Source organism: Arachis stenosperma, chromosome 9 (genome assembly GCF_014773155.1).
Source record: "Arachis stenosperma cultivar V10309 chromosome 9, arast.V10309.gnm1.PFL2, whole genome shotgun sequence".
Taxonomy (NCBI): Eukaryota; Viridiplantae; Streptophyta; class Magnoliopsida; order Fabales; family Fabaceae; genus Arachis; species Arachis stenosperma.
In genome coordinates, this window is record NC_080385.1 from 45,659,419 (window position 1) to 45,681,868 (window position 22,450).

Genomic DNA, 22,450 nt, shown 5'->3' on the forward strand with positions numbered 1-22,450 from the left:
TTTGTTTTATATTTTGCAAATTGAAAGAGACAAATTTAGGATATGCTCCTTTTAAAAATTGTTTTAATAATTACTAGTTGCGCCTACTAGACTATGATCACCCTCCAAAACATTTAGTCAGTCCCTTGTTTTATCAATTGAAATATAAAAATAGAAAATCTGAGGTATCAGCAGTTTTTAATAATTTTAGTTAGTATTTGACTAATACATATATTAAATTATTTTTATATTAATTTATATATGTAAAGTCTGATAAATATAAAGGATTTATTTTTTGTCTCACTTATGAAATTAATGTGGTTAGAGATCATACTTTACTTTCTAAAGTAAAATTCAAACTTTAGAGGATCCAAATGTATAAATTATTATTAACTAAGAATTAGCTTAAAATATTTATTGGTTATATAGGATGGCTGATATAAAAATTAGCAAGAGCACTAATCAAAACATCATCGTTGTCAAAACTAAAACCTAACCAATTACCAATATTACAAAGCACTGCTGCGGTCACACTTTTCTTTGTTCTTAGTCTATCACCCCAATTCTTCCCTTTCCTTTCTAGAAATTCCGTTTTTTATATTTCTAAACTTCATAAAATTCAGACACAAAATATGTTTATGAATATTGTGTAGGCCTTTCAATTCGCTGCAATTACTCCTCTACAGGACATGGTAACTTTTCATGTTCGTTTCTAACCGTTCTCTATATCCTTACCAGGTTTGTCTGTACTCCATTTGATAGAGATTATTGTCCCAACTATATTTGTATATTGTTGTCCCCATTTACAACTTACAAGTGTTATTGTAACTTTATAATTTAATACTTTTCATTCGGTTCCTTGAAAAAAACTACTATGCTTACTAGGTAGAAGATAGAGACTGATCATCATGCTGCTTCTTTTTATGGTGTTGCTCTTCAATTTGAAAAAGAAGAAAAACGAGAAGTAGAACAAATTTTCTATTTTTGTTAGTTGTTTTTTTAAAGAAAAAATGCTTTCTATATTTATATATATATAATTTATGTTCTTTAGTTTTTTTCTCCCATATTAGATTTTGAATATTTGTTATAATTTAAATTTGTTGGAGAGTTTTGTTTCTGTTAATGTTATTTTGAGGCATTGTGCTTATTTTGTTTTGTTTATCCATCATATCCCTTAGTCCGGTAGTTCAATGATTAATGCATTGCGAATTTGAGCTTTATTTAAGAGTTTATCGCTAGCTAATGAGTTGCTGTATATATAAGGTGGAATTTGAACCTCAAACACTTAATTAAACAGACGAGTGAGCTGACCAATCAACCAATTTTTCTTTTTTTTTTTTAAATGTTACAACGTATTAAAAGGGTTTTTGAACTAGATGGTCATTCATAAAATTTGCCAGGTTTTTAAACGATTAACTTGATTTTTTTTGTGCATCCGATTTACAGTAGCAATTTCTTTAGCTTATGGTTTTTAATTTACAGTAGTAATTTGGATTACTAGCAATGAGTTATTTTTTTTTTGGTCATATACAACACACTAAAGAATACAAAAGAAAGCTTAGAAAAAAAGCATCACAGAGCAAGAAAAAAATAGCAGAAAGAAAAGAGAACTAAAGAGTATAGATATGACTATTAGAAATGGGTAAATTGAATTAGAATACAAGACCACGTACTTCGTACACAATAAAAAATATATATAGACCTCACGTAAGCTATAATACTACAGCAAGCAAATAACCCCGAATCAATAACTTCTAACTAACTTAACAACAAACTAAATTCTGTTAATTTCACACAACTAACTTTGCTCTTTTTCTTTAATACCCCCTCCCTCAAACTGAGGTATGGGTTCTGAAATACTCTTAGTTTACGCTTAAATCTGTCAAATAAATGTTGGGACAGTGGCTTAGTCAAGCAATCTGCAACCTGATCTGGAGAAGGAATATGTACTACATAAAGAAAATTTTAATTCACCAGGTCTCTAAGAAAGTGAAGGTCCAGCTCCAAATGTTTGCATCTACTGTGAAGTATAGGATTGGTAGCAAGAAGACATCCATTCTGATTGTCACAGTATAGCGTAGGTGGAGTCGGCTGAAAAATATGTAATTCACCCAGAAGTTGTTGTATTGAGATGATTTCAGTTTGAGCTGTACACATAGATTAATATTCTGCCTTTGTGCTGCTCCTACTGACTTTAGTTTGCTTGTTACTCTTCTAGGAGACAAAATTATTACCCAAATAGATGCAGAAGCCAGTGATCGACTTTTGATCCTCAAGATCTCCTCCCCAATTAGCATATGCAAACCCAAAAATCCTAAAAGCAACAGACTTAGTAAACACAATTCCATTATCCACTGTACTTTGCACATATCTTAGTATTCTTTTGACATTTTTCTAGTGTTGAAGAGTTGAATTGTGAACAAATTGAGACACACAATTTACAGCAAATGTAATATCGGGTCTAGTCATTGTTAAATACTGCAAACCTCGAACCTTGGATCTATATTTTGTTGGATTATCAAATGGTTCTGCATCATTGGTGTAGATCATTGAATCAGTAGCCATTGGAGTTGGTAGAATATGCCATTCCATATTTGGATATCAACTCTCTAACATACTTTGTTTGAGATATCATAATGTCTTTGTGAGAAAGATATATAGCTTCAAGGCCTAGAAAATAGTTGAACCTGCTAAGATCTTTCAAAGAGAATTTATTATTCAATTGAGCCATAAAGACTCAATTTTCCTCGAATTGTTACATGTAACAATTATATCGTCCACATAAACTAAGAGATAAGTAACATTAGTAGAATCATTTCTAACAAATAATGAGACATCGGATTTTGTATTTTTGAAACCAAAATTATAAAGATTTTCTGCCAAAGTCTTGAACCAAGCCCGAGCTGCTTGTTTCAAACCATATATGGCTTTGTTTAGTTTACAAACTAAAGTATTATTGGTATGAACATATCCCTGGGATTGAGCCATGTAGACAGTCTCTTCGAGCTTCCCATTCAAGAATGCATTATCGAAGTTAAACTGTCATAGTGGCCATCCTAATGAAACTGCAATGGTCAAAATAATTCTCATTGTGGTTGGCCTAACCACTGGTAAATAAATTTCTGCATAATCTACTCCTTCTTTTTGATAGAATTCCTTTCCAACCAACCTAGCTTTGTACCTAAGAATATCACCATTTTTATTTTTCCTAATGGTAAATACCCATTTACTTCCAATAATTGTTGCATTCAATGGTGGTTCAATAAGAGTCCATGGATTACACCTCTGAAGTGCTTATATCTCAGCAGTTGCTCTCTTCCAATGAGGACAGTTAAGAGCTTGCTTAACTATTGTTGGAATAGTGTGAACAAGATCAGCAACCTGAGTCGAAAGAGCTCTGGATTTGTGTATGCCTGATTTGGCTCTTGTAATCATAGAATGTGTATTTGTGGGCATGATGGGTGGTAAGCATGTGTCTGCTACACTTATAGAGATAGGAGTATCAGTTTGAGACAAAGATGTAGTGGCTAATGTGTGTGAGGGGGAGGAATGTGGGTGCATAGGGGACTGATTTGTGGAAGTACTACTAGAAAGAGGTGTAGTATTTGATGAGTTTAAAGCTGTTGAAAAAGCATGTGGGGTAGAAGTCTGTGTATCAATGATTGGTGTTGATGCTGGATTTATTTCAAATATTATAGGCTTTGGATTTTGATCTGGTATATCTAAAGAGTGTGTGGTTGCAGAATTATAAAACATTGAATAGTAAGAAAATAAGTTTTTAATAAAAGTCACATGTCTTACAAGATAAACTTTGCGATCTTTGGCCATGCACTTGTACCCTTTATGATTGGAATCATAACCAAGAAATAGACACATTTCGGACTTATAATCAAACTTAGCATTCCTATATGGTCTTAAGAAGGAAAAACATATACATTAAAAAATTAAAAAAAAACCAAAATCTGGTGATTAATTAAATAGGATTTCATAGGGACTTTTGTTGTCAAGGACTGTTGTTGGTAACCTATTAATGATGTAAATAGAGGTAATAAAGGCATCATCCTAAAATTGCATTGGTAAAGATGCTGTCGCTAAGAGGAAAAGTTCTATTTTTGTAATATGTATATGCTTCCTTTCCACACTACCTTGTTAGTGATGTGTATAAGGGCATTACATTCTATATTGAATAGCTTCAATTAGCAAGCAAATTAACAAAAGCCTTGGACATAAACTCACATCCCTTATCTATTTGTAATGCCTTATTATGATGACCAGTCTGTTTTTCCATCAATTTTTTATAATTTTCAAATATTAATAATGTTTGAGACTTATTCTGTAACAGAAAAATAACAGTAAATTTGAAAAAACCATTCACAAAACAAGCATAGTATTTAAAGCGTTGTCTTGAAATCACAGGGGCTGGGCCCCAAAGATCAACAAAGAAACATTGTAATAGTTTATTATACATAGTTTCAGTTTTATCAAAATACAATCGATGCATCTTAGCCAAGGGATAGATTTCACACATATATTGTAAAGATGCAGAATGTAAAACAGGAATTGAACATTTATTCATCACTGTATGGATTATATTCATTGCATAATGGCCAAGCCGTTTATGGCATTAAACCGTTTTATTATTCTCATTACACTTTGTATTGAAAACACTAAAAATTGATGAGCTAGTGTCTAAATTGCTAGGTACTGTAGAATTACAAGTAGCAGAATTTTGAAAGTTAGAAATGCAGCTTAAGGCAGATTTCAAAGACAGAGGCTTAGGAACTTTGAGATTGTCAAAGAAATAAATTTCATTCCTAGATATGACTTATAGGAGATAATCTCTGGTAGCCTGATTACGAATAACACAATAATCATGCCAAAATTCAAAGAAGACCCCATTTTCAGCAGCAAACCTAGATACACTTAGCAAATTTTGTGAAATTTAAGGAACATGTAGCAAATTCTTTAAAAGAAATGTGACATTAGCATATTTATAATATAGAATAGAAGAACCTAAATTCTTGATTGCGATACCTGTACCATTACCTACAAATACCTAATTTGAGTCTATTTTATTTGTCGAAGAAGAGAGGAGGTTTGTAGGATCTGGTGTTAAGTGATGGCTTGCACCAGAGTTCGTAAGCCATGGAACTTCACTCAGTCGGAGGATGGAGCAGTGAGGCATGCCGTTAGTTGATGAAAAGTTGTTGACAGTGGTGGTGACTGAGAATTAATGTAGGAAATCTGAGGTGCTGCAGAGGTATTTCCAGAATTGGGGTTAAATGAGTGATCAAACCTGTGGTAACAACTCCATACCACATGCCCTAATCGTCCACACAGCTGACACTGCATTCTTGAGTTATTGTTGTAATTGTTGTTGAAACGACCACTACCACAGCTATTCCGTCCTCCACGGCCACATCTATTAGCATTGCTTCGTGAGTAATCAAAGTTGGATGAAAGAGTTTGAACATAATAAGCTATGGGCATGCAAATTTATGGTTTCTTGAAACACTCAAGCATTTCTTCATGGGAGAGAAGAAATGCTTCAGCCTCAACTACTCGAAAAGAACCACTTTTTGCTGCAACAGAGGAAATATATACCGCATACTCTTCGGAAAGACCATCAATGATGGCTTATATGTGATCATCTTCTGGTACTTCATAACCCATAGCAAATAAAGATTCTACAATTTTACGAATCTTGGCAAGAAATTCAATAGCTGAGCCAGTTTTCTTATAGGATCTAAGTTGACTCTTTAGACTTTGAACACGTGCAGAAGTAGTATCCTGAAAATATTCATCAATTTTGTTCCAAAATTTATAGAATCTAGATAGGTGAATGACTTTGTTTTTGAAACAATTTGTCATTGAAGCATCTAGCCAAGTTGTGAGGGTTCTATCACGTTGGCGCCAATTCTTGAACTCTTCTAATTCAGTAATAGTTTTCTTGGTAGCATCTGATGTGAATTGTTCTGGGATCTTTGTTGGATCAATATGATTCTCTAGTCCCAAACTCTCAATAGTAAGAATAGCAAGATATCTCCAAGTAGAGTAGTTATCTTCATTAAGTTTCTCAGCAATGAGTGAGAAGGTTTTCTTTGTTGAATCCAAAAGTGTAATTTCATTATGGATCAGAAAAGAAAATAAGTGACTCTAGATACAATAAAGGATACAAAAGAAAGCTTAGAAAGAAAGCATCACAGAGTAAGAAGAAATTGTGATAGTAGAAAGAAGAGAGAACTAAAGAGTATAGAAGTAATTATTAGAATTGGGTAAATTGAATTAGAGTACAAGACCACGTACTCCGTACACAATGAAAAATATATATAGAACTCACCTAAGCTATAATACCACAGCAAGCAAATAATCCCAAATCAACAACTTCTAACTAACTTAACAACAAAGTAAATTCTATTAATTCCATACAACTATCCGCTGTACTGCGCTCTCCAAGTGTGCTTGTTCCCCCTTCTTCCTTACCATGGTAAATCTTTGTGAACACACCCACCTCTACTATTACTCTATTAATATGGTTCTATATTCCAGTATGAGGATTTGAATCCGATGCAGCTCCAAGTGAGGCAAACAAGTTATTTCTTTTTAAAATGAGTACATATATAATCCCGATAATAGATCCTTCATTAATCAACCTGGATTGGACCACCATAGTCCATAAAGACCAAATCAGTCAGTCCATGTCTGTTGGTTTGTGATGCAGATCTTAGTGCTTGATTTCTATAAAGATTATTATAAACTTGCAGATTTTTCTACCAAAATTTGAAACACAAATAAGAAGGGAATGAAATTAAGAACCAATTGATTACATGTAATAGAAGGGGGAAATAGAAATCAAACATATCTCCAACTCAAAAGACAAACCCCTCAGTTGGATTAAATTATCCTGCAAAAACTTATATACAGATATTGAAAGATGTTGGTGTTTGTGTTATTTTGAAGGTTATTTTGTATTATTCACATCCATGTTGTCCAAATCAAGTAGAGATTATAGGCAGTTAAGCATGTTTGTACATCGTACAATTAAGAATAATGATGAAGCTGGAATGAGACCAAGTAAAACATATCAATCATTTGTTGCAGCAGCAGGAGTTCATCATGAATTAAGTTTTATTGAACAAAATTTGAGAAATTACACTACGAGAAGTTTGTAATGTTTAAGAACTTGATGATGCCAAAGAATTTGAAAAATACTTATTTAAGAATGAAAGAGTAGAATCAAAACTTCTTTTATGAGATCGAACTTGAGTTTGATCACTCAATCCAAAATTATTTTTGGGCTAATACAAGAAGCATGCCTGCTTGTGTATTTTAGAGATGTTATTTTATTCAATTCCACGTACAGTATAAACAGACAATTTGTTGTTCTGGTTTATGTGTTTTTTGAAATAAGTTTCGGTGCATATTAGATTCTTTTTTGGTGCAAACCTAATTTTGTTTTTGCATTGTTGACTTCAGGTATAATTTGGTTTTTGGTTCTTTTGTTGGTGTAAATCAGCATGGTCATTCTACACTTTTTGGATATACTTTGATGAAAAATAAGGATATTCAATCATTCAAATAGTTATTTGATGTTGGCTTCATTTTATGGAAGGAAAGGCTCAAAAAGGCATTCTTACTTATCAACGTATATTGATGCAAAGGGCTATTGAGACTTGTATGCCCACAATAATTCATAGGTGGTGTATTTGACATATTATGAAGAAGATTATATAGAAATTAAATAGCTATAAGAGACATGAAGAAATTGAACAACATATGAGTCATGTTTGGAAATCTTTCACAAAAGATGCATTTAATAGAAATTGGAATATTTACTTATGTAGTATATGTTTTTGCCGCTCTAATAACGGTGTAAACCTGTATACATTTCAAAGAATTTTGTTTCTGATTTACAAATTTTATCACTTTTTCAGAGCTTTTTGAAGATCATTATTTATAGATTCTAGTTTATCTTGATCAGCACTTTTTGGCTAGGATGAGATGTACACAACGGAGCTAGAACATGTGATGAGAAAAAATTGAAGCTCATGGATACCAGCAAGTACACTAGATCGTTCAAGTAATACCACGGTGAGTGGATATCGTTCACATGAGGATTAAAGGATTGAACAAGAAAATATCATATTAAAATCCTAATTAGATTAATAAAACATGATTGATGAGAAGGGCAAGATTGAGTCTTGCTAAGATCTTTGAGAATCTTGAATGTTGAATGCTTGAGTGCCACAGACTTCAGAGAAGATAGTAATGGTGAGAGTCAAGAACTTCAAACATGTTTATGATTTTAGAGAAATTAAATCTTGTTTAATTACCTTGAAGTTTGCAACAAATTTTCATGACAAAATCCTTAGTAATTGATTTCTAATTCCTTGGCTCCTCAGTTTCTCAAGTGATTAATTAGTCGTCAATTAATTAATCAAGAGATTAAGTAAAAAAATTGATTTTATATTTAAATAATATTTAAAAGTAGTCCTTAGGTCAAATTATATGTCACGTATTCAAGTTAGTCTTGTCCAATTAAATCTTAAAAGAAAACATAATTTTCAAAAGTTGTTCTAATCCAAATTATATGTCACGTATTTAAAATTAGAGTGATTAAAAATCATGTATGTGTCGCACACTAATTGAACCACTATTCCTAGCCAAATTCAAAAGGTCATGTGAAAGAGTTTTCTAGCTTTAATTCAAATATCAAATTTTCCAATTATAATAAAAGAAATCAAAAGAGATTAGCATACCTTCCGATAATACTAATCTGAATGAAGAACGAATAACTCAATCATGAAATAGATCAATACAAAATTTTAAAATAAAATAAGCATAGATTAATAACCCATAGAAAATATAAACAGAGCTGCTAATCCTTTGACAAAGGATTAGTTACCCATGAAAAAGTTAAAGAAAAGAAAGAAGAACAAGGTTCACTTATTTATATCTTAATTCTAGAATTCAAATTTCAAACTAAACTAATCTTATCATTCGGAGAGGAAGATAAGGTAGCTATCCTAATCTTATCAAAGCTAACTAATTATTGACTTGTGAATTCAAATTCAAAACAACAATTCAAATTCTAAACGAACCAAATCTCTTCTATTTCTAGAAAGAATTAGTAACTAATCTTCTAGAGTCTTTAATGTTCTGGCTATGATTAAAGCTTCTAATGATGTGGATAATTAAGTTTAGGCCTTAATTATTGATTCCTGAGAGTTGTAATTAGTTTAGAGTTGGGCTTGTATTAGAGAAATTGGCCAAAAAGAGGTGAGGCACGAAAGGAGGCCACCAGGAGTAGGGTGAGGCCTTTGGGAGCAGGTCTTGTCCGTCCGGCGCAGGGTCCTCCCGCGCGGGCGTGCATGCAACGCGAAGGGGGTCTGCTAGGTGTGCTTCCATCCACTAGGCGTGCGTGCCTGACAATGCCCAAAAGCATAGGTTCGGATTTCCAAACTAAAATTAGAGATTGTTCGTTGCAAGTATAGTCCAAACCCAACAATTGAACATCAATCAAATATTAAATTCAAATCAAAATAACCGAGAGTAATTAAACCTCGGGTCGTTCTCCCTAGGAGTTGCAATGAAGTGTACAATTATTGGCTATGGAGGAGATGAGGATTGAGAATTCAAGAGAGAGGAAAGAAATGTAAATAGCAAGAAAGTAAATGATCATGCAAGAAATTAAAGTCAAAGCAATTAAAAGTCAAAGGCAAGTAAAGCAAGGAAAAAGAGAATTCAAATGCAATAAAACCTCTTGCCAAGTAATTGAGAGCTAAGGTTACCTATCCTAGCCATTGACCACAAACACATGATGATTATGAAGAGTTAATCCTACTTAGTCAACCCTACATCGAGGATAAGTCAAATAGGCATAGTTGATTGTAATCTCTAAGTCCTAAGTCAATACTATTGGGTCACTTAGAGTTAAAGAAAACCCAATCAACTTACTACTCTAATGTATCAAACAATAATGGACATCAATGACTCAAGGGTCACCAAAGTCACCAATTCCAAGCCAAGAGTGGAGAAAAACTATATAAAGACTAAGCCAAGCATTTTATCAAACACTTGGTGTGTATGAAAATAAAATCAAATTAAATTGCAAGAAATTAAATTCTAAAGCTACCAAAAGCAAGAAAATAACAATAACAATTAAAGGAAGCATTAAATGAATATAAAACATAAATTACATTAATTGAAAATTAAAATAACAAGAGTGTGCATAAACATAAATGGTAACAAAAATGAGAAATTAACAAGATAAACAAAAGAAATTAAGACAATAGAACAAGAAAAGGTAGAAGAGACTAGATGAAAACAAGAATTAAAAATAGGAATTACAAGAAATTAAACTAAAGGAACCCTAGTTCTAGAGAGAAGGAGGAGCTTCTCTATCTAGAAAATGACCTACATGATGCTAACTAACCCTAATTGCTCCTCTCCTTCACATGGAAGGAGGCCCTCTTTGATATAGCACTCAATCAGGTTCAGAAGGTCTAAAACTGGGCTCTGGAGGCCCAAAAATCACCCCCAGCAATTTGCATTAAATGAGTCACACGCTGGGACCTGTGCGTACGCACAGGTGTGTGCATACGCACACATGCTGATTTTCTTCTTGTACGTATGCACAGAATGTTGTGCGTACGCACACATGGCTTTGTGGTTCTTGTGCGTACTCACAGTAGGTTGTGCGTACGCACACGGCAATGTGTGCTTCTCCTTTGTTTTCTTCATGTTTTCTCCCAATTCCATGCTTTTCTTCCACTCTTTTCAAGCCATTCCAACCTATTACACCTGAAATCACTCAATAAAACCATCAAGGCATCGAATGGGATAAAAGTGGGATAAAATTAATCAAATTAAGCACAAAATAGCATGTTTTCACAATTATGCACAATTTAGGGAGAGAATACAAAAGTATGCTATGTGGATGAATAAATGTGGGTTTATATGATGAAATCCACTCAAATCAAACTAAAATATATCGTAAAATATGGATTCATCAGTGCCTTCTTTATTTCCTTGGGGCACACTTTCCTTAGGTTAGACTTTTGCTGATTTTGAAGTTTTTCTTTTTATTCTTAATTATTTTTGGGTAAAAAACTCTTGAAATCATTAAAACACTAACACAACTCCAAATATTTGATTATTTATTAATTTTTATTAAAAAACATAAGAATTTTGATTGAAACCTAAGAAAATAAATAAGAAAAAAACCTTAAAAACTGCTTAAGATGATATGTCATCACAACACCAAACTTAAAACTTTACTTGTCCTCAAGCAAAAAGAAAGATAAACAAAGTTTAGCTTGATGAAAAATAATTGAAAGACTTTAATATTTGAAAACAAAAGCGAAATTTATAATACTCCTTGTGGTTACAATGGGCTTCTCTTATCCTTCATGAATCTTGCATACCTAGGATTAGCAATTTTCAAAAATTGAAATTCGAATTGTATTATGAGGATTCTTTTTGAATTTATATGGTTTGTAGACATTATACTTCTTATTTGGATTAGGGGAAGGATCTTTTGCGGGATTTTGACTCTTAGTGCTTTGTCGCAAGGTAGCTCTTAATAGACTTTCAATCGATAATTCTGGGCCAGTTGACCCAAGTTTCCGGGTGATAAGTGGTGTGGAAATTACAATCCACAAACTAACCGACAAGTGTACCGAGTCATACCAAGTAATAACTCAGGTGAGTGAGGATCGATCCCACGAGGATTGATGGATCAAGCAACAATGATTGATTGATTGGCTTAGTTAGACAAACAGAAAAGAGTGTTTGAATATTCAAAGAGTGTTAAACAATCGTACAGAAATTAAAATAGTAAAGTAAATGGGTTGGGAATAAAGTATGGAGAGGGCAGTTAAGGTTTCAGAGTTATCTATTTTTCCGGATTAACTTTTTTTACTAACTATTTTAATAATGTAGGATTTAATTTATGGCAAACTATATGTGACTCGACCCTAATTCCTTAGACCTTTCTAGTCTCCCCTAAAATTCATCAACTACCAATTTCTTGATCAATTAATTCCAATTAGAGGGTGATAATCAAATTCCAGTTTATATGCCACAAAAACTCCAATTACCCAAAAATAAAAGGATTATATGTCGCGTATCCCGTTAAGTCCAGATAATTAAAATTTAGGAGAATGTGTTTTCAAACTGTTGTTCAAGTAAAGAGTTTTTCCAAGTTATACAAGAACTCAAATAGAAAGAGGGTCATACTTCCGTTCCACCCAAATTCATAAGATAAAGAGCGAAAACAATTCTTAAATTATAAATCCATACATGAATTAAAATAGAGAAAGCAATAAAATCAATCCATACAAATAGACAAAGCTCCTAACCTTAACAATGGAGGATTAGTTGCTCATGGTTCAGAGAAGAAAATAAGGATTCTGATAAAATGTATTTTGGTAGTCTGGAATGGGGGATGTTCCTTGGTATAGAATCCTAATATCTTTTATATCTAGTCCTAATTAATTTAAAATCTAATATCTAAACTAATATATTTTCCCATAATATTTAAATTTAAATCAGAATTAATTATGACAATTAGCAAGTGATGGATGGGGACCACTTGCTTTGTAGGACCCACGCCTAACTTGGGAAGTAACAGGAAGTGTTCCCTGAGTCCTCCATTCTGTAGCCTCTGATCTGTGCTTTTTGGGCCGAAAACTGGGTTAAAAACAGCCCAGAAATCCCCAGTGTTTTCTGTATTTTCTGCATGTGACGCATGTCACGCGTACGCGTCAGGTATGCGCACGCGTCGCTCCTCACTGATCATCTGCTTTAATTCTTGAGCTTCTTCCATTTGTGCAAGCTTCCTCTCCATCAGATCCAGCCAAATACTACCTAAAATATACAAAATTGTACAAGACTCAAAGTAGCATCCATAGTGGCTAAAAAACAATTAATTCTTGATTAAACTTAACAATTTAAATGCAAATTCACTAGAAAAAGATAAGAAAGATGCTCACGCATCACAATACCAAACTTGAATTGTTGCTTGTCCTCAAGCAACCAAAATAATACAGGCTTAGGATTTGAATTTGCATGAGAATGAGAGCTCGTTAAGCTCATGTCTCTCTTTAAAATGGGGTTTATTCATTGTTGATGAGTTTGGAAAACTCTTATTTAATTTTGATGATGAACAAACATTATTGAAATATTAAATTACAAAATTATTAATTTGATCGTAATTCTTATTTGCTTAATTAATAATTTTGTTGTGCAGATTTTTGTTGGGCCAAAATAAAAGAAAATTAACAAAGCCCAACTGTTGCAATTTTTGGTTCAGCCTTGTGTTTTTAATTAAAGCTAGTTATAATTGGGCCAGAATAAATATTAATGTTGCAAGCCCAATCAAAAGCTTTCTTGTTTGCTTCCTATGCTTGATCCGCTACACAACTCATCAGGAAAACAAATGTTAACCAATTGGGCCAGCTTTAATTTCAATACTACAAGCCCAAGTCTCACAAGTGATGAATGTTTCCAAGCTTGGTCCGAAACCAAAGAAAAATGAAAGCCAAGTGCTTCCAACGGAACCAAGTTTTAACCATGTGATGGATTTCAAAATCTATTACATTGTTAATTAATGCATGGGGAACATGAGAGAGAAAAATTCAGCTGAAGTGATTGACGGTTGTTATGACTTACACGCCACTCTATGTTAGGGAAGTAAAAGCAAGCTATGCCTAATCAATTTGATCAACCGCTTGGTATTGCTTTTCTTTCAGATTTCTTTTACTCTCTCTCTCATCTCTTTCTTCTTCTCTATTCGGTCCTTGTCCAGGAAACAATGGAAGAAATGTTCTTCAACACCGAAAGGAAGATGTTGCATGCGCCTAAGACCATCAAGCTAATGATGGCAAGAAAACATACCAAAAGAAAGATGAGCTGTGGCTGAGATTACTACCAAATATGGTTAGATTTGGTGAGGTAATCTTGAGCCTCTCATGCTCAAAAAGGGAAGTTGAAGATTTGGCCAAGAGGGAGATTCTTGAAGCATGGCTTGTCTTCGATTCTGATCAACCACCACAGGGAGTAGCTAGAGTGGCGAAGTGATGGTTGAAGGCAGAGATTGAAGCAGATGAAGTCATCATCATCATGAAGCATCAAGGGCCAGAAATCCATCTTGGAGAGGAAGCCAAGGATGGAGAGCTCGGATTGATGTAGGGTGATGATCAAGAAAGGACTAGAGGTAATTGCATGTTGGTTAATGCATGGTTATCTCTTCTCTCTCTGTGTGGCCGAACTGGTTCTGTGTTTGTTGAAGGAGGAAGAAAGTTGGTTCGGTTTTGGCTTCAAGTGTGGAGGCTTTCCTCTTCTTTAAAAAGGGGGAACAACCACTGTTTGGAGCAAGGAGTAAGATTTGAGAGTGCAAGGCACAGAGTTCTCAGAGCTACCTAAGCTAGCAGTTCTCTTCTCCTTCAATGTTTTCTGTTTAGTATTTTTCTGTTTAATTTTGTCATGTCTTGAGTCTCATGGAAAAAAGGCAAACAGTGAGGTTTGTATGAAAAAGCCATAGAGCGGAAAAAGGCAGAGAGTGCAAAATTAAAAGAAAAAGCCATAGATGTCTTAGAGTTCCTTTGTACATCTGTGTTGTGTTTCATGATTCTGTGGGAATCCCCTTGTAAGTTGGGTTAGCACTTTACAAGTTGTAATCAGATTGATTATAGTGAAATTCCATCATGTTTGTGATGGAGACTGGATGTAGGCTGCACTGCACTTAGCAGCTGAACCAGGATATATCTTGGTGCAATCTTCTTCTCTTTCTACTCCATTTCTGTTTTCAACTACACAGGAGCAAAAGCCAGAATTATCTCGTGCCAAGTGACGAGACAAAACAAAAAGTCTCGTGGCAAGGGACGAGACAAAACCGAGTTGCTCGTGTCCAGTGACGAGCAAAAACAGAAAAGTCTCTTCTGAAGGTCAGCAAGTGTTAGCTTTTAAAAGGGGGCTAAGATTCAACCCCCCATTTCTCTTAGCCACTGAAACCATCAATTGGTATCAGAGCTTGGTCTCAAAGAGATCAAGCTTTGCAGCTTGGAGTAAAGATTCTCATGGCAGAAAACAGTGGCACAAATGTGTTATCATACAATCTGGCTGAAGGTCAATCAAGCAACAGACCTCCCCTCTTCAATGGGAAAAATTATACCTATTGGAAGGAGAGGATGAAGATATTTGTACAAGCCGTGGATTACAGACTTTGGAAGATCATCTTGGAAGGTCCTAAATTTCCAACTACCACAAATGCTCAAGGAGTAGTCTCTCTTAAACCAGAAGCAAGCTGGACCGAGGAAGATAGGAAGATGGTGGAGTTAAATGCCAAGGCAACCAATCTGCTCAACTGTGCTATCAGCTTTGAGGAGTACCGACGGGTATCACGATGCACAACGGCAAAGGAAATCTGGGACAAGTTGCAAATCACTCATGAAGGAACTACCATTGTTAAGAAGACTCGGACAGACATGTTAAACAGGGAATATGAAATGTTTGCAATGAAGGAAGGAGAGTCCATTGATGAACTGTTCGAGCGGTTCAATATCATCACTGTTGGCTTAGATGCTCTTGGAATCACACATTCAGAATCTATGCTAGTGAGAAGAGTGTTGAGATGTCTCACAAAAGAGTGGGAAACAAAAGCCTTAATTATTTCTGAGAGTAGTAACTTAGATTCTATGACACTTGATGATTTGAGAGGAAACTTACTTGCTTTTGAAAATTCCTATTTGAAAAAAGATTCAAAAAAGAAAGGAATTGCATTTTCTTCTGTGACTAACCCTCTGGATGATGAATCCAGTGATAACTCTTCTGAAAATGAGTTTGTGTTGTTTGCAAAAAAATTCAGGAAAATGGCAAAGCTCAAAGGCAAAGGCAGCAGCTCCAGGAGGACAAAGAAAGATCTTAGCAAGGTAACCTGTTTCAATTGCAAGGAAATGGGGCATTTCAAATCTGACTGTCCCAAGTTGAAGAAGGAAGAAAGGTCGAGAAAAGGAAAGAAGAAAGGACTAATGGCCTCATGGGAAGATTTGGAAAATGACTCGGATGATAATGATGAAAAATCAGAAACCAAGTCCCAACAGTGCCTTATGGCAGATCATATACACCAGGTAGTCTTTCATAACCCTGACACTGAAGATCTTCATCTTATGATAGACCACTTTTCTGAAAAAATAAGATGCTTTCTACTGGAAAATCAAGAACTTGAACAACGAGTCACCATTCTTCAAGCTGAAAACATTTTTCTAAAAGAAAAAGTGAGAGAGGCCGAAACTGCTTGTGATCTTGTTGAAGGAAATAAGCAGTTAAGAGCCCAAATTAAAAGTTGTGAAAGTGACCATTCAGTCCTTGCATATGTGAATTGTTTTAAGCAAAATGAAGAGTTGCTTAAAGAGGTTAACAGACTTAAGGAAGACTTAGCCAAGTTCACCCAAAGTTCTGAAAATTTGAATCAAATCTTGGCTAGTCAAAAACCTCTTTATGATAAAGCTGGGTTGGGCTTTTATAAATCTGAAAAATCACATTTTGAAAACATTGCTTCATTTTCAAATGATACAAAGTATCAAAACCCAACTCACTTTAACAAAACAGCAACTCCAAGATTTTGTAGACTATGCAATTGAAATGGACACTTTCCTATCCAATGTTTCTTTGGTGAAAGAATGATTGGTGACAAAGTTTGTAAAGTTGTTTTTGATTACAATGGCTTAGGACATAGAAGATGGTTTAACGTTAAAGGATCCAAAAGGATTTGGATACCTAAGGTCTCTTAAGCATTGTTTTGTAGGTGTGCCTAGCATCCAAAAGAAAAGAGAACACGTGGTACATGGATAGCGGATGCTCTAGGCATATGACCTGACAGCCTTCTTCATAAAGCTTGATGAATATGATGGAGGATTTGTCACTTTTGGTGATGATGCAAAAGGAAAAATAGTAGCTGTTGGGAAAGTGGGTAAAAATCTCTCATCTTGTATAAATGATGTCCTTCTTGTACATGGATTGAAACACAACTTACTTAGTGTTAGTCAATTGTGTGATTTGGGTTTTGAAGTTATTTTCAAGAAACTTGTTTGCTTAGTGGTTTGTGAGAAAACTGGGGATGTTCTATTTGAAGCTAAAAGATGTAATAATGTGTATGGATTAACTCTTGAGGATTTAAAGGAACAAAATGTAACATGCTTTACCTCTCTTGAATCTGAAAAATGGCTTTGGCATAGAAAGTTGGGTCATGCTAGCATGTACCAAATTTCTAAGCTAGTCAAAAAGAATTTGGTTAGAGGAATTCCGAACATCAAGTTTGATAAGGATCTTACTTGTGATGCTTGCCAATTGGGCAAACAAGTAAAATCCTCTTTTAAATCAAAAGATGGAATCTCAACCAAAAGGCCATTGGAAATGTTACATATTGATCTTTTTGGTTCTACTAGAACTCAAAGTTTGGGAGGTAAATACTATGGTCTTGTGGTGGTTGATGATTACTCTAGATTTGGTTGGGTACTTTTCCTTGCTCATAAGAATGATGCATTTTATGCCTTTTCCACCCTTTGTAAGAAAATTCAAAATGAAAAAGATTTGAAAATTGCCCATTTGAGAAGTGATCATGGAAGAGAATTTGAAAACCAAGACTTTGAAAAATTCTGTGATGACTTAGGGATTTCTCATAATTTTTCATGCCCTAGAACACCCCAACAAAATGGGGTGGTTGAAAGAAGGAATCGAAGCCTTCAAGAAATGACTAGGGCCATGCTATGTGAGAATGAAATTCCTAAATTTTTATGGGCTGAAGCTGTGAACACAGCATGTTATATTTTGAATAGAACAATCATTAGAAAAGGGCTAAAGAAAACCCCTTATGAGTTATGGAAAGGAACCCCTCCAAATCTTAAGTACTTTCATGTTTTTGGATGCAAATGTTTTGTGCTTAATAATAAAGAAAATCTTGGAAAGTTTGATCCAAAATCCTATGAAGGAATGTTTGTTGGATATTCCACCACAAGCAAGGCCTATAGAGTTTATCTCAAAGAGCATAGGACAATAGAGGAATCCATACATGTTACCTTTTGTGATTCTAACTTAATTCCCAGTATTGTGAAGGAAAATGATTCAGATTGTGAAGAGGATGGAACAAGTAAAAAAAATTCCAAAACTGTTGAAAATGAAGAATCTGTCAGTCCTGTTTTATCTCGTCAGATTGAAGGAGAAACTCCCATTTTGTCTCCTGAGCAGACACGAGAAACTGAAACAGTGAGACATTCAGAAGTTCATCAAAGCTCAACACCTGTCCGAAAGCCTAGAGAATGGAAGTCCATGAAGGGTTATCCTCATGATTTCATCATTGGTGATCCCTCTCAAGGAGTAACAACAAGATCATCCACCAAAAGGCCAACCGAACCTAGCAATCTTGCTCTCTTGTCACAAATAGAGCCCAATAATGTCAAACAAGCTCTTGAGGATCCATCATGGGTCAAAGCAATGCAAGAGGAGCTTGCTCAATTTGACAAAAATAAGGTTTGGACACTAGTACCTCATCCGGATGGTAAGAAGGTAACGGGTACTAAGTGGGTATTTAAAAATAAACTTGGTGAAGATGGACAAGTTGTTCGTAACAAGGCTAGATTAGTGGCCCAAGGTTATGATCAAGAAGAGGGTATTGATTTTGATGAGTCTTTTGCTCCGGTAGCTAGAATGGAAGCAATTAGGTTGCTTCTTGCCTATGCTGCCCATAAGGATTTTAAAATGTTTCAAATGGATGTTAAGTGCGCTTTCCTTAATGGTTTTATTGATAGGGAAGTGTATGTGGCTCAACCCCCCGGTTTTGAACATAAAGAATTTCCAAATCATGTTTTTAAATTAACTAAGGCTCTTTATGGTCTTAGGCAAGCTCCAAGAGCTTGGTATGAGAGGCTTAGTGCCTTTTTGTTGGAAAATCATTTTCAAAGGGGAACCACCGACACTACCTTATTCATTAAAACATCTAATGATGATATCCTTCTTGTTCAAGTTTATGTTGATGACATTGTATTTGGTTCGGCCAATGTTTCCTTGTGTGAAGAGTTTGGAAAACTCATGACTAGTGAGTTTGAGATGAGTTTAATGGGAGAGCTTACTTTCTTTCTTGGGCTCCAAATTAAGCAAACTCCTAGTGGTATTTTTATCAAGGAAAGTATGCAAAAGAACTTATAAAAAAGTTTGGCCTAGAAAATTCCAAATCAATGGGCACTCCTATGCATCCCAATACTAAACTTGAAAAGGATGATGATAGCCAAGATGTGGATGAAACAAGGTATAGAGGAATGATAGGTTCACTCATGTACCTTACCTCCTCTAGACCGGATATAGTCCAAAGTGTGGGTGTATGTTCAAGGTTTCAATCACATCCAAAAGAATCCCACCTTACGGCTGTTAAACGCATCATTAGATACATTAAGGGAACTTGTAATTATGGATTATGGTATCCTAAATCTGATGACTTTTGTGCAGTAGGGTTTTGTGATGCAGATTATGCGGGAGATCGGGTGGATAGGAGGAGCACCTCCGGCATGTGTTGCTTCCTCGGAAGCTCACTCAACATGTGGTCAAGCAAGAAACAAGCCACAGTGGCTCTATCCACTGTTGAAGCCGAATATGTTTCCGCATCTGCTTGTTGCTCACAATTAATTTGGTTAAAAACACAATTGAAAGATTACAAATTAAAAATCAATAGTATACCCTTATTTTGTGATAATATGAGTGCTATAAATATTTCAAAAAATCCTGTTCTGCACTCAAGAACTAAGCACATTGAGATAAAATATCATTTTATTAGGGAACATGTGCAAAAGGGTACTATTGATATTCAATTTGTAAAATCTGAAGACCAAATTGCTGATATTTTTACAAAACCTCTCTGTGAAGACAGATTCTGTACCTTGAGAAAAAGTTTGGGAATGTTTGATTTAAGTTTCATTGAAAATCTGTGAATTTGTGACTCTGTTCTGTTTTGCTCGTAGGATTGGACGAGATGAAAATAATGGCACAATGGAAGAGCTGTGGTCAAGGGGGAGGCAACGTAGAATTCAAAATTTTATGGGCCCCACCAAAATTTCCATGACCCCACCATAACAGTTTTGTCAGTTTCCCATTTTGTTTGAAAAATAAATCCACAGAATCTCTTGATTGTCTTATCATATCTTTTGGAAGAAGCATAGGTCAAATCAAATCCTTCTTTTTCAATTAATCCCTTGATTTAAGGAAACCATCTTTTCAAACTCTTGGAAACCCCCATGGTCATTAATCACCCACCTTGTGCATTAACTATCTCAGATTCTCCTTTCACTCAACATTTATTCCATCCATCCTCTCTCACACAATTTGGTTCAATTCACTCTCTCATCTTCTACCCTTTCATTCTCATTATCATGAACAAAAAGGACACACCCGAAAAGAGCACTCAGAAGTTTAAAGGGATTGCCTTGAATGACACCAAGGAGCCAGCAAATTTGGAGTCATGGGATTTCAAGAAAAAGTTTCATAAGCCACACTCTCACTATGATCCATCTAGGTTCGACTCATGTGCTTCCCATGAATTCCACAATGAAGTTCTGAAAGAACGAGCTCTCTGTGCTACTTATCTAGTCAGCCTAGACTCACTCACCAACAAAGGGATCAATGTCTCCTCTTTGTTTGATAATCTTCAATGGACTCCTCTGCTTCATATCCGGAAGCCAGTTTACCCAGGTTTAGTCCGTGAGTTCTACGCCAACATGAGACTTATTGATGGCACAATCCACTCATATGTGAAGAAGATTCATATCACTCTTGATGCTAGAATCATTGGGATGGCTCTAGGTTACAAAGAAGAAGGACCAAGAGCATACATGTCTAAGAAATGGGATTTAAGGGTTGGGATCACATACCAGATGGCTCTAAATCACACCTGCGAAGGTCTCTCCAAAATGGATAGTACGGCACCAACTCACAAAGAACTTGGTCCAGATAAGACAATTCTTCTTTACAAAATCATATCTCATATTTTCATGCCACAAAGTGGACCACGATATCGGGTAACAGTGTCTGACTTGTCCTTTTTGCTCTCGTTACTTCATCTCAAATATCATTTGCATACCTTATGATAAGGCACATGTGGAAATCTGTCAAAAGTTCAAAAAGGCCTAGTCTTCCATATGGAATGTTTCTCACCTGCATCTTTGAATATTTTAAAGTTGATATAACAAATGAAGATGTTGAGAACAAGGTTTCACTCATAAAAGGCGAAGGAGCTGGTGACAAGAATGCTGATTCTGAATCAGGAGTACAATCTATCTGATGTCTTATGTGAATTCTAGTGTTATTCGGTTCCTATTTGAACTTTTGATTGATTACTTTTGTGATACTCTGTTAAACATTAGATCATTTTGGGATATTGGTTATATTTTGCATATTTTGTTTCATAGAATAAATTCTGTTTGCAGTTGCCCCATGATGACAAAAGGGGGAGGAAATTTAGGTTCCAAAATTAAAATTGGAACGAAACAGGGGCTGGAAAACAGGGGAACAGGGGTTGAAATTTTCAATTTTTTGAAAATTTATGATAACCCTTGTTCAAAGAAAGCATGGTGATTTTGCTTTTGTTTGAATATGGTCATGGCTGTTTGAATTGCATTTGTTTATCATGATTAGTCTATTTTGGCATTTGGATGATAATGATGTTGGAATTATTTTGATGCCTGGCTGTTGATTCATCATTGATAAATTTGTTGGATTGAAAATTTATTTTTGGCAGTTCCTTTAATTTGTGTAAAAAATTTCAAAACTGCCTTGTCTTGTTCTTCAAATATTTTTATCATATTATTTTGCTCTGATATCCTAAACAAGAAAATGTTTTGAAAAATATTTGGATAGTTTTTTTGTTGTATGAAATGCTTGAGCAGAAAATCAATTATGATATCAAATGAGTTTTGACTATCACCAAACTCTGCTCATAAATCAAGCATTCAACATTTTCAAAATAATTATGTTGAATAACATTGTTACTTGAAGCTTGATTAAATTGTTACAGGTTAAAGCTTCCCTTGATAAAAATGGCATATATTAAGGGGGAGCCATGTGACAATTTGAAAGGGGGAGAATTTCAAATTCAAAGGGAGTATTTCCTTACTCAATCTTTAATTTCTTTCCATTTCAATTTTAATAATGTTTGTCATCAAGGGGGAGATTGATGAGTTTGGAAAACTCTTATTTAATTTTGATGATGAACAAACATTATTGAAATATTAAATTACAAAATTATTAATTTGATCGTAATGCTTATTTGCTTAATTAATAATTTTGTTGTGCAGATTTTTGTTGGGCCAAAATAAAAGAAAATTAACAAAGCCCAACTGTTGCAATTTTTGGTTCAGCCTTGTGTTTTTAATTAAAGCTAGTTATAATTGGGCCAGAATAAATATTAATGTTGCAAGCCCAATCAAAA

General features: G+C 34.7%; 1 long non-coding RNA gene across 2 annotated transcripts; it reads left to right on the plus strand.

Moving 5' to 3' along the window:
- Window positions 1–503: 503 nt before the first annotated feature.
- Window positions 504–22,177, plus strand: LOC130948051 (uncharacterized). 2 transcript variants are annotated; one of them, XR_009072909.1, is made up of 3 exons: window positions 504–717; window positions 7,914–8,070; window positions 22,037–22,177. It is a non-coding gene; the product is annotated as an uncharacterized LOC130948051 (long non-coding RNA). The 2 variants fall into 2 exon arrangements; XR_009072908.1 differs by lacking the exon at window positions 22,037–22,177 and adding an exon at window positions 13,413–14,612.
- Window positions 22,178–22,450: the final 273 nt, after the last annotated feature.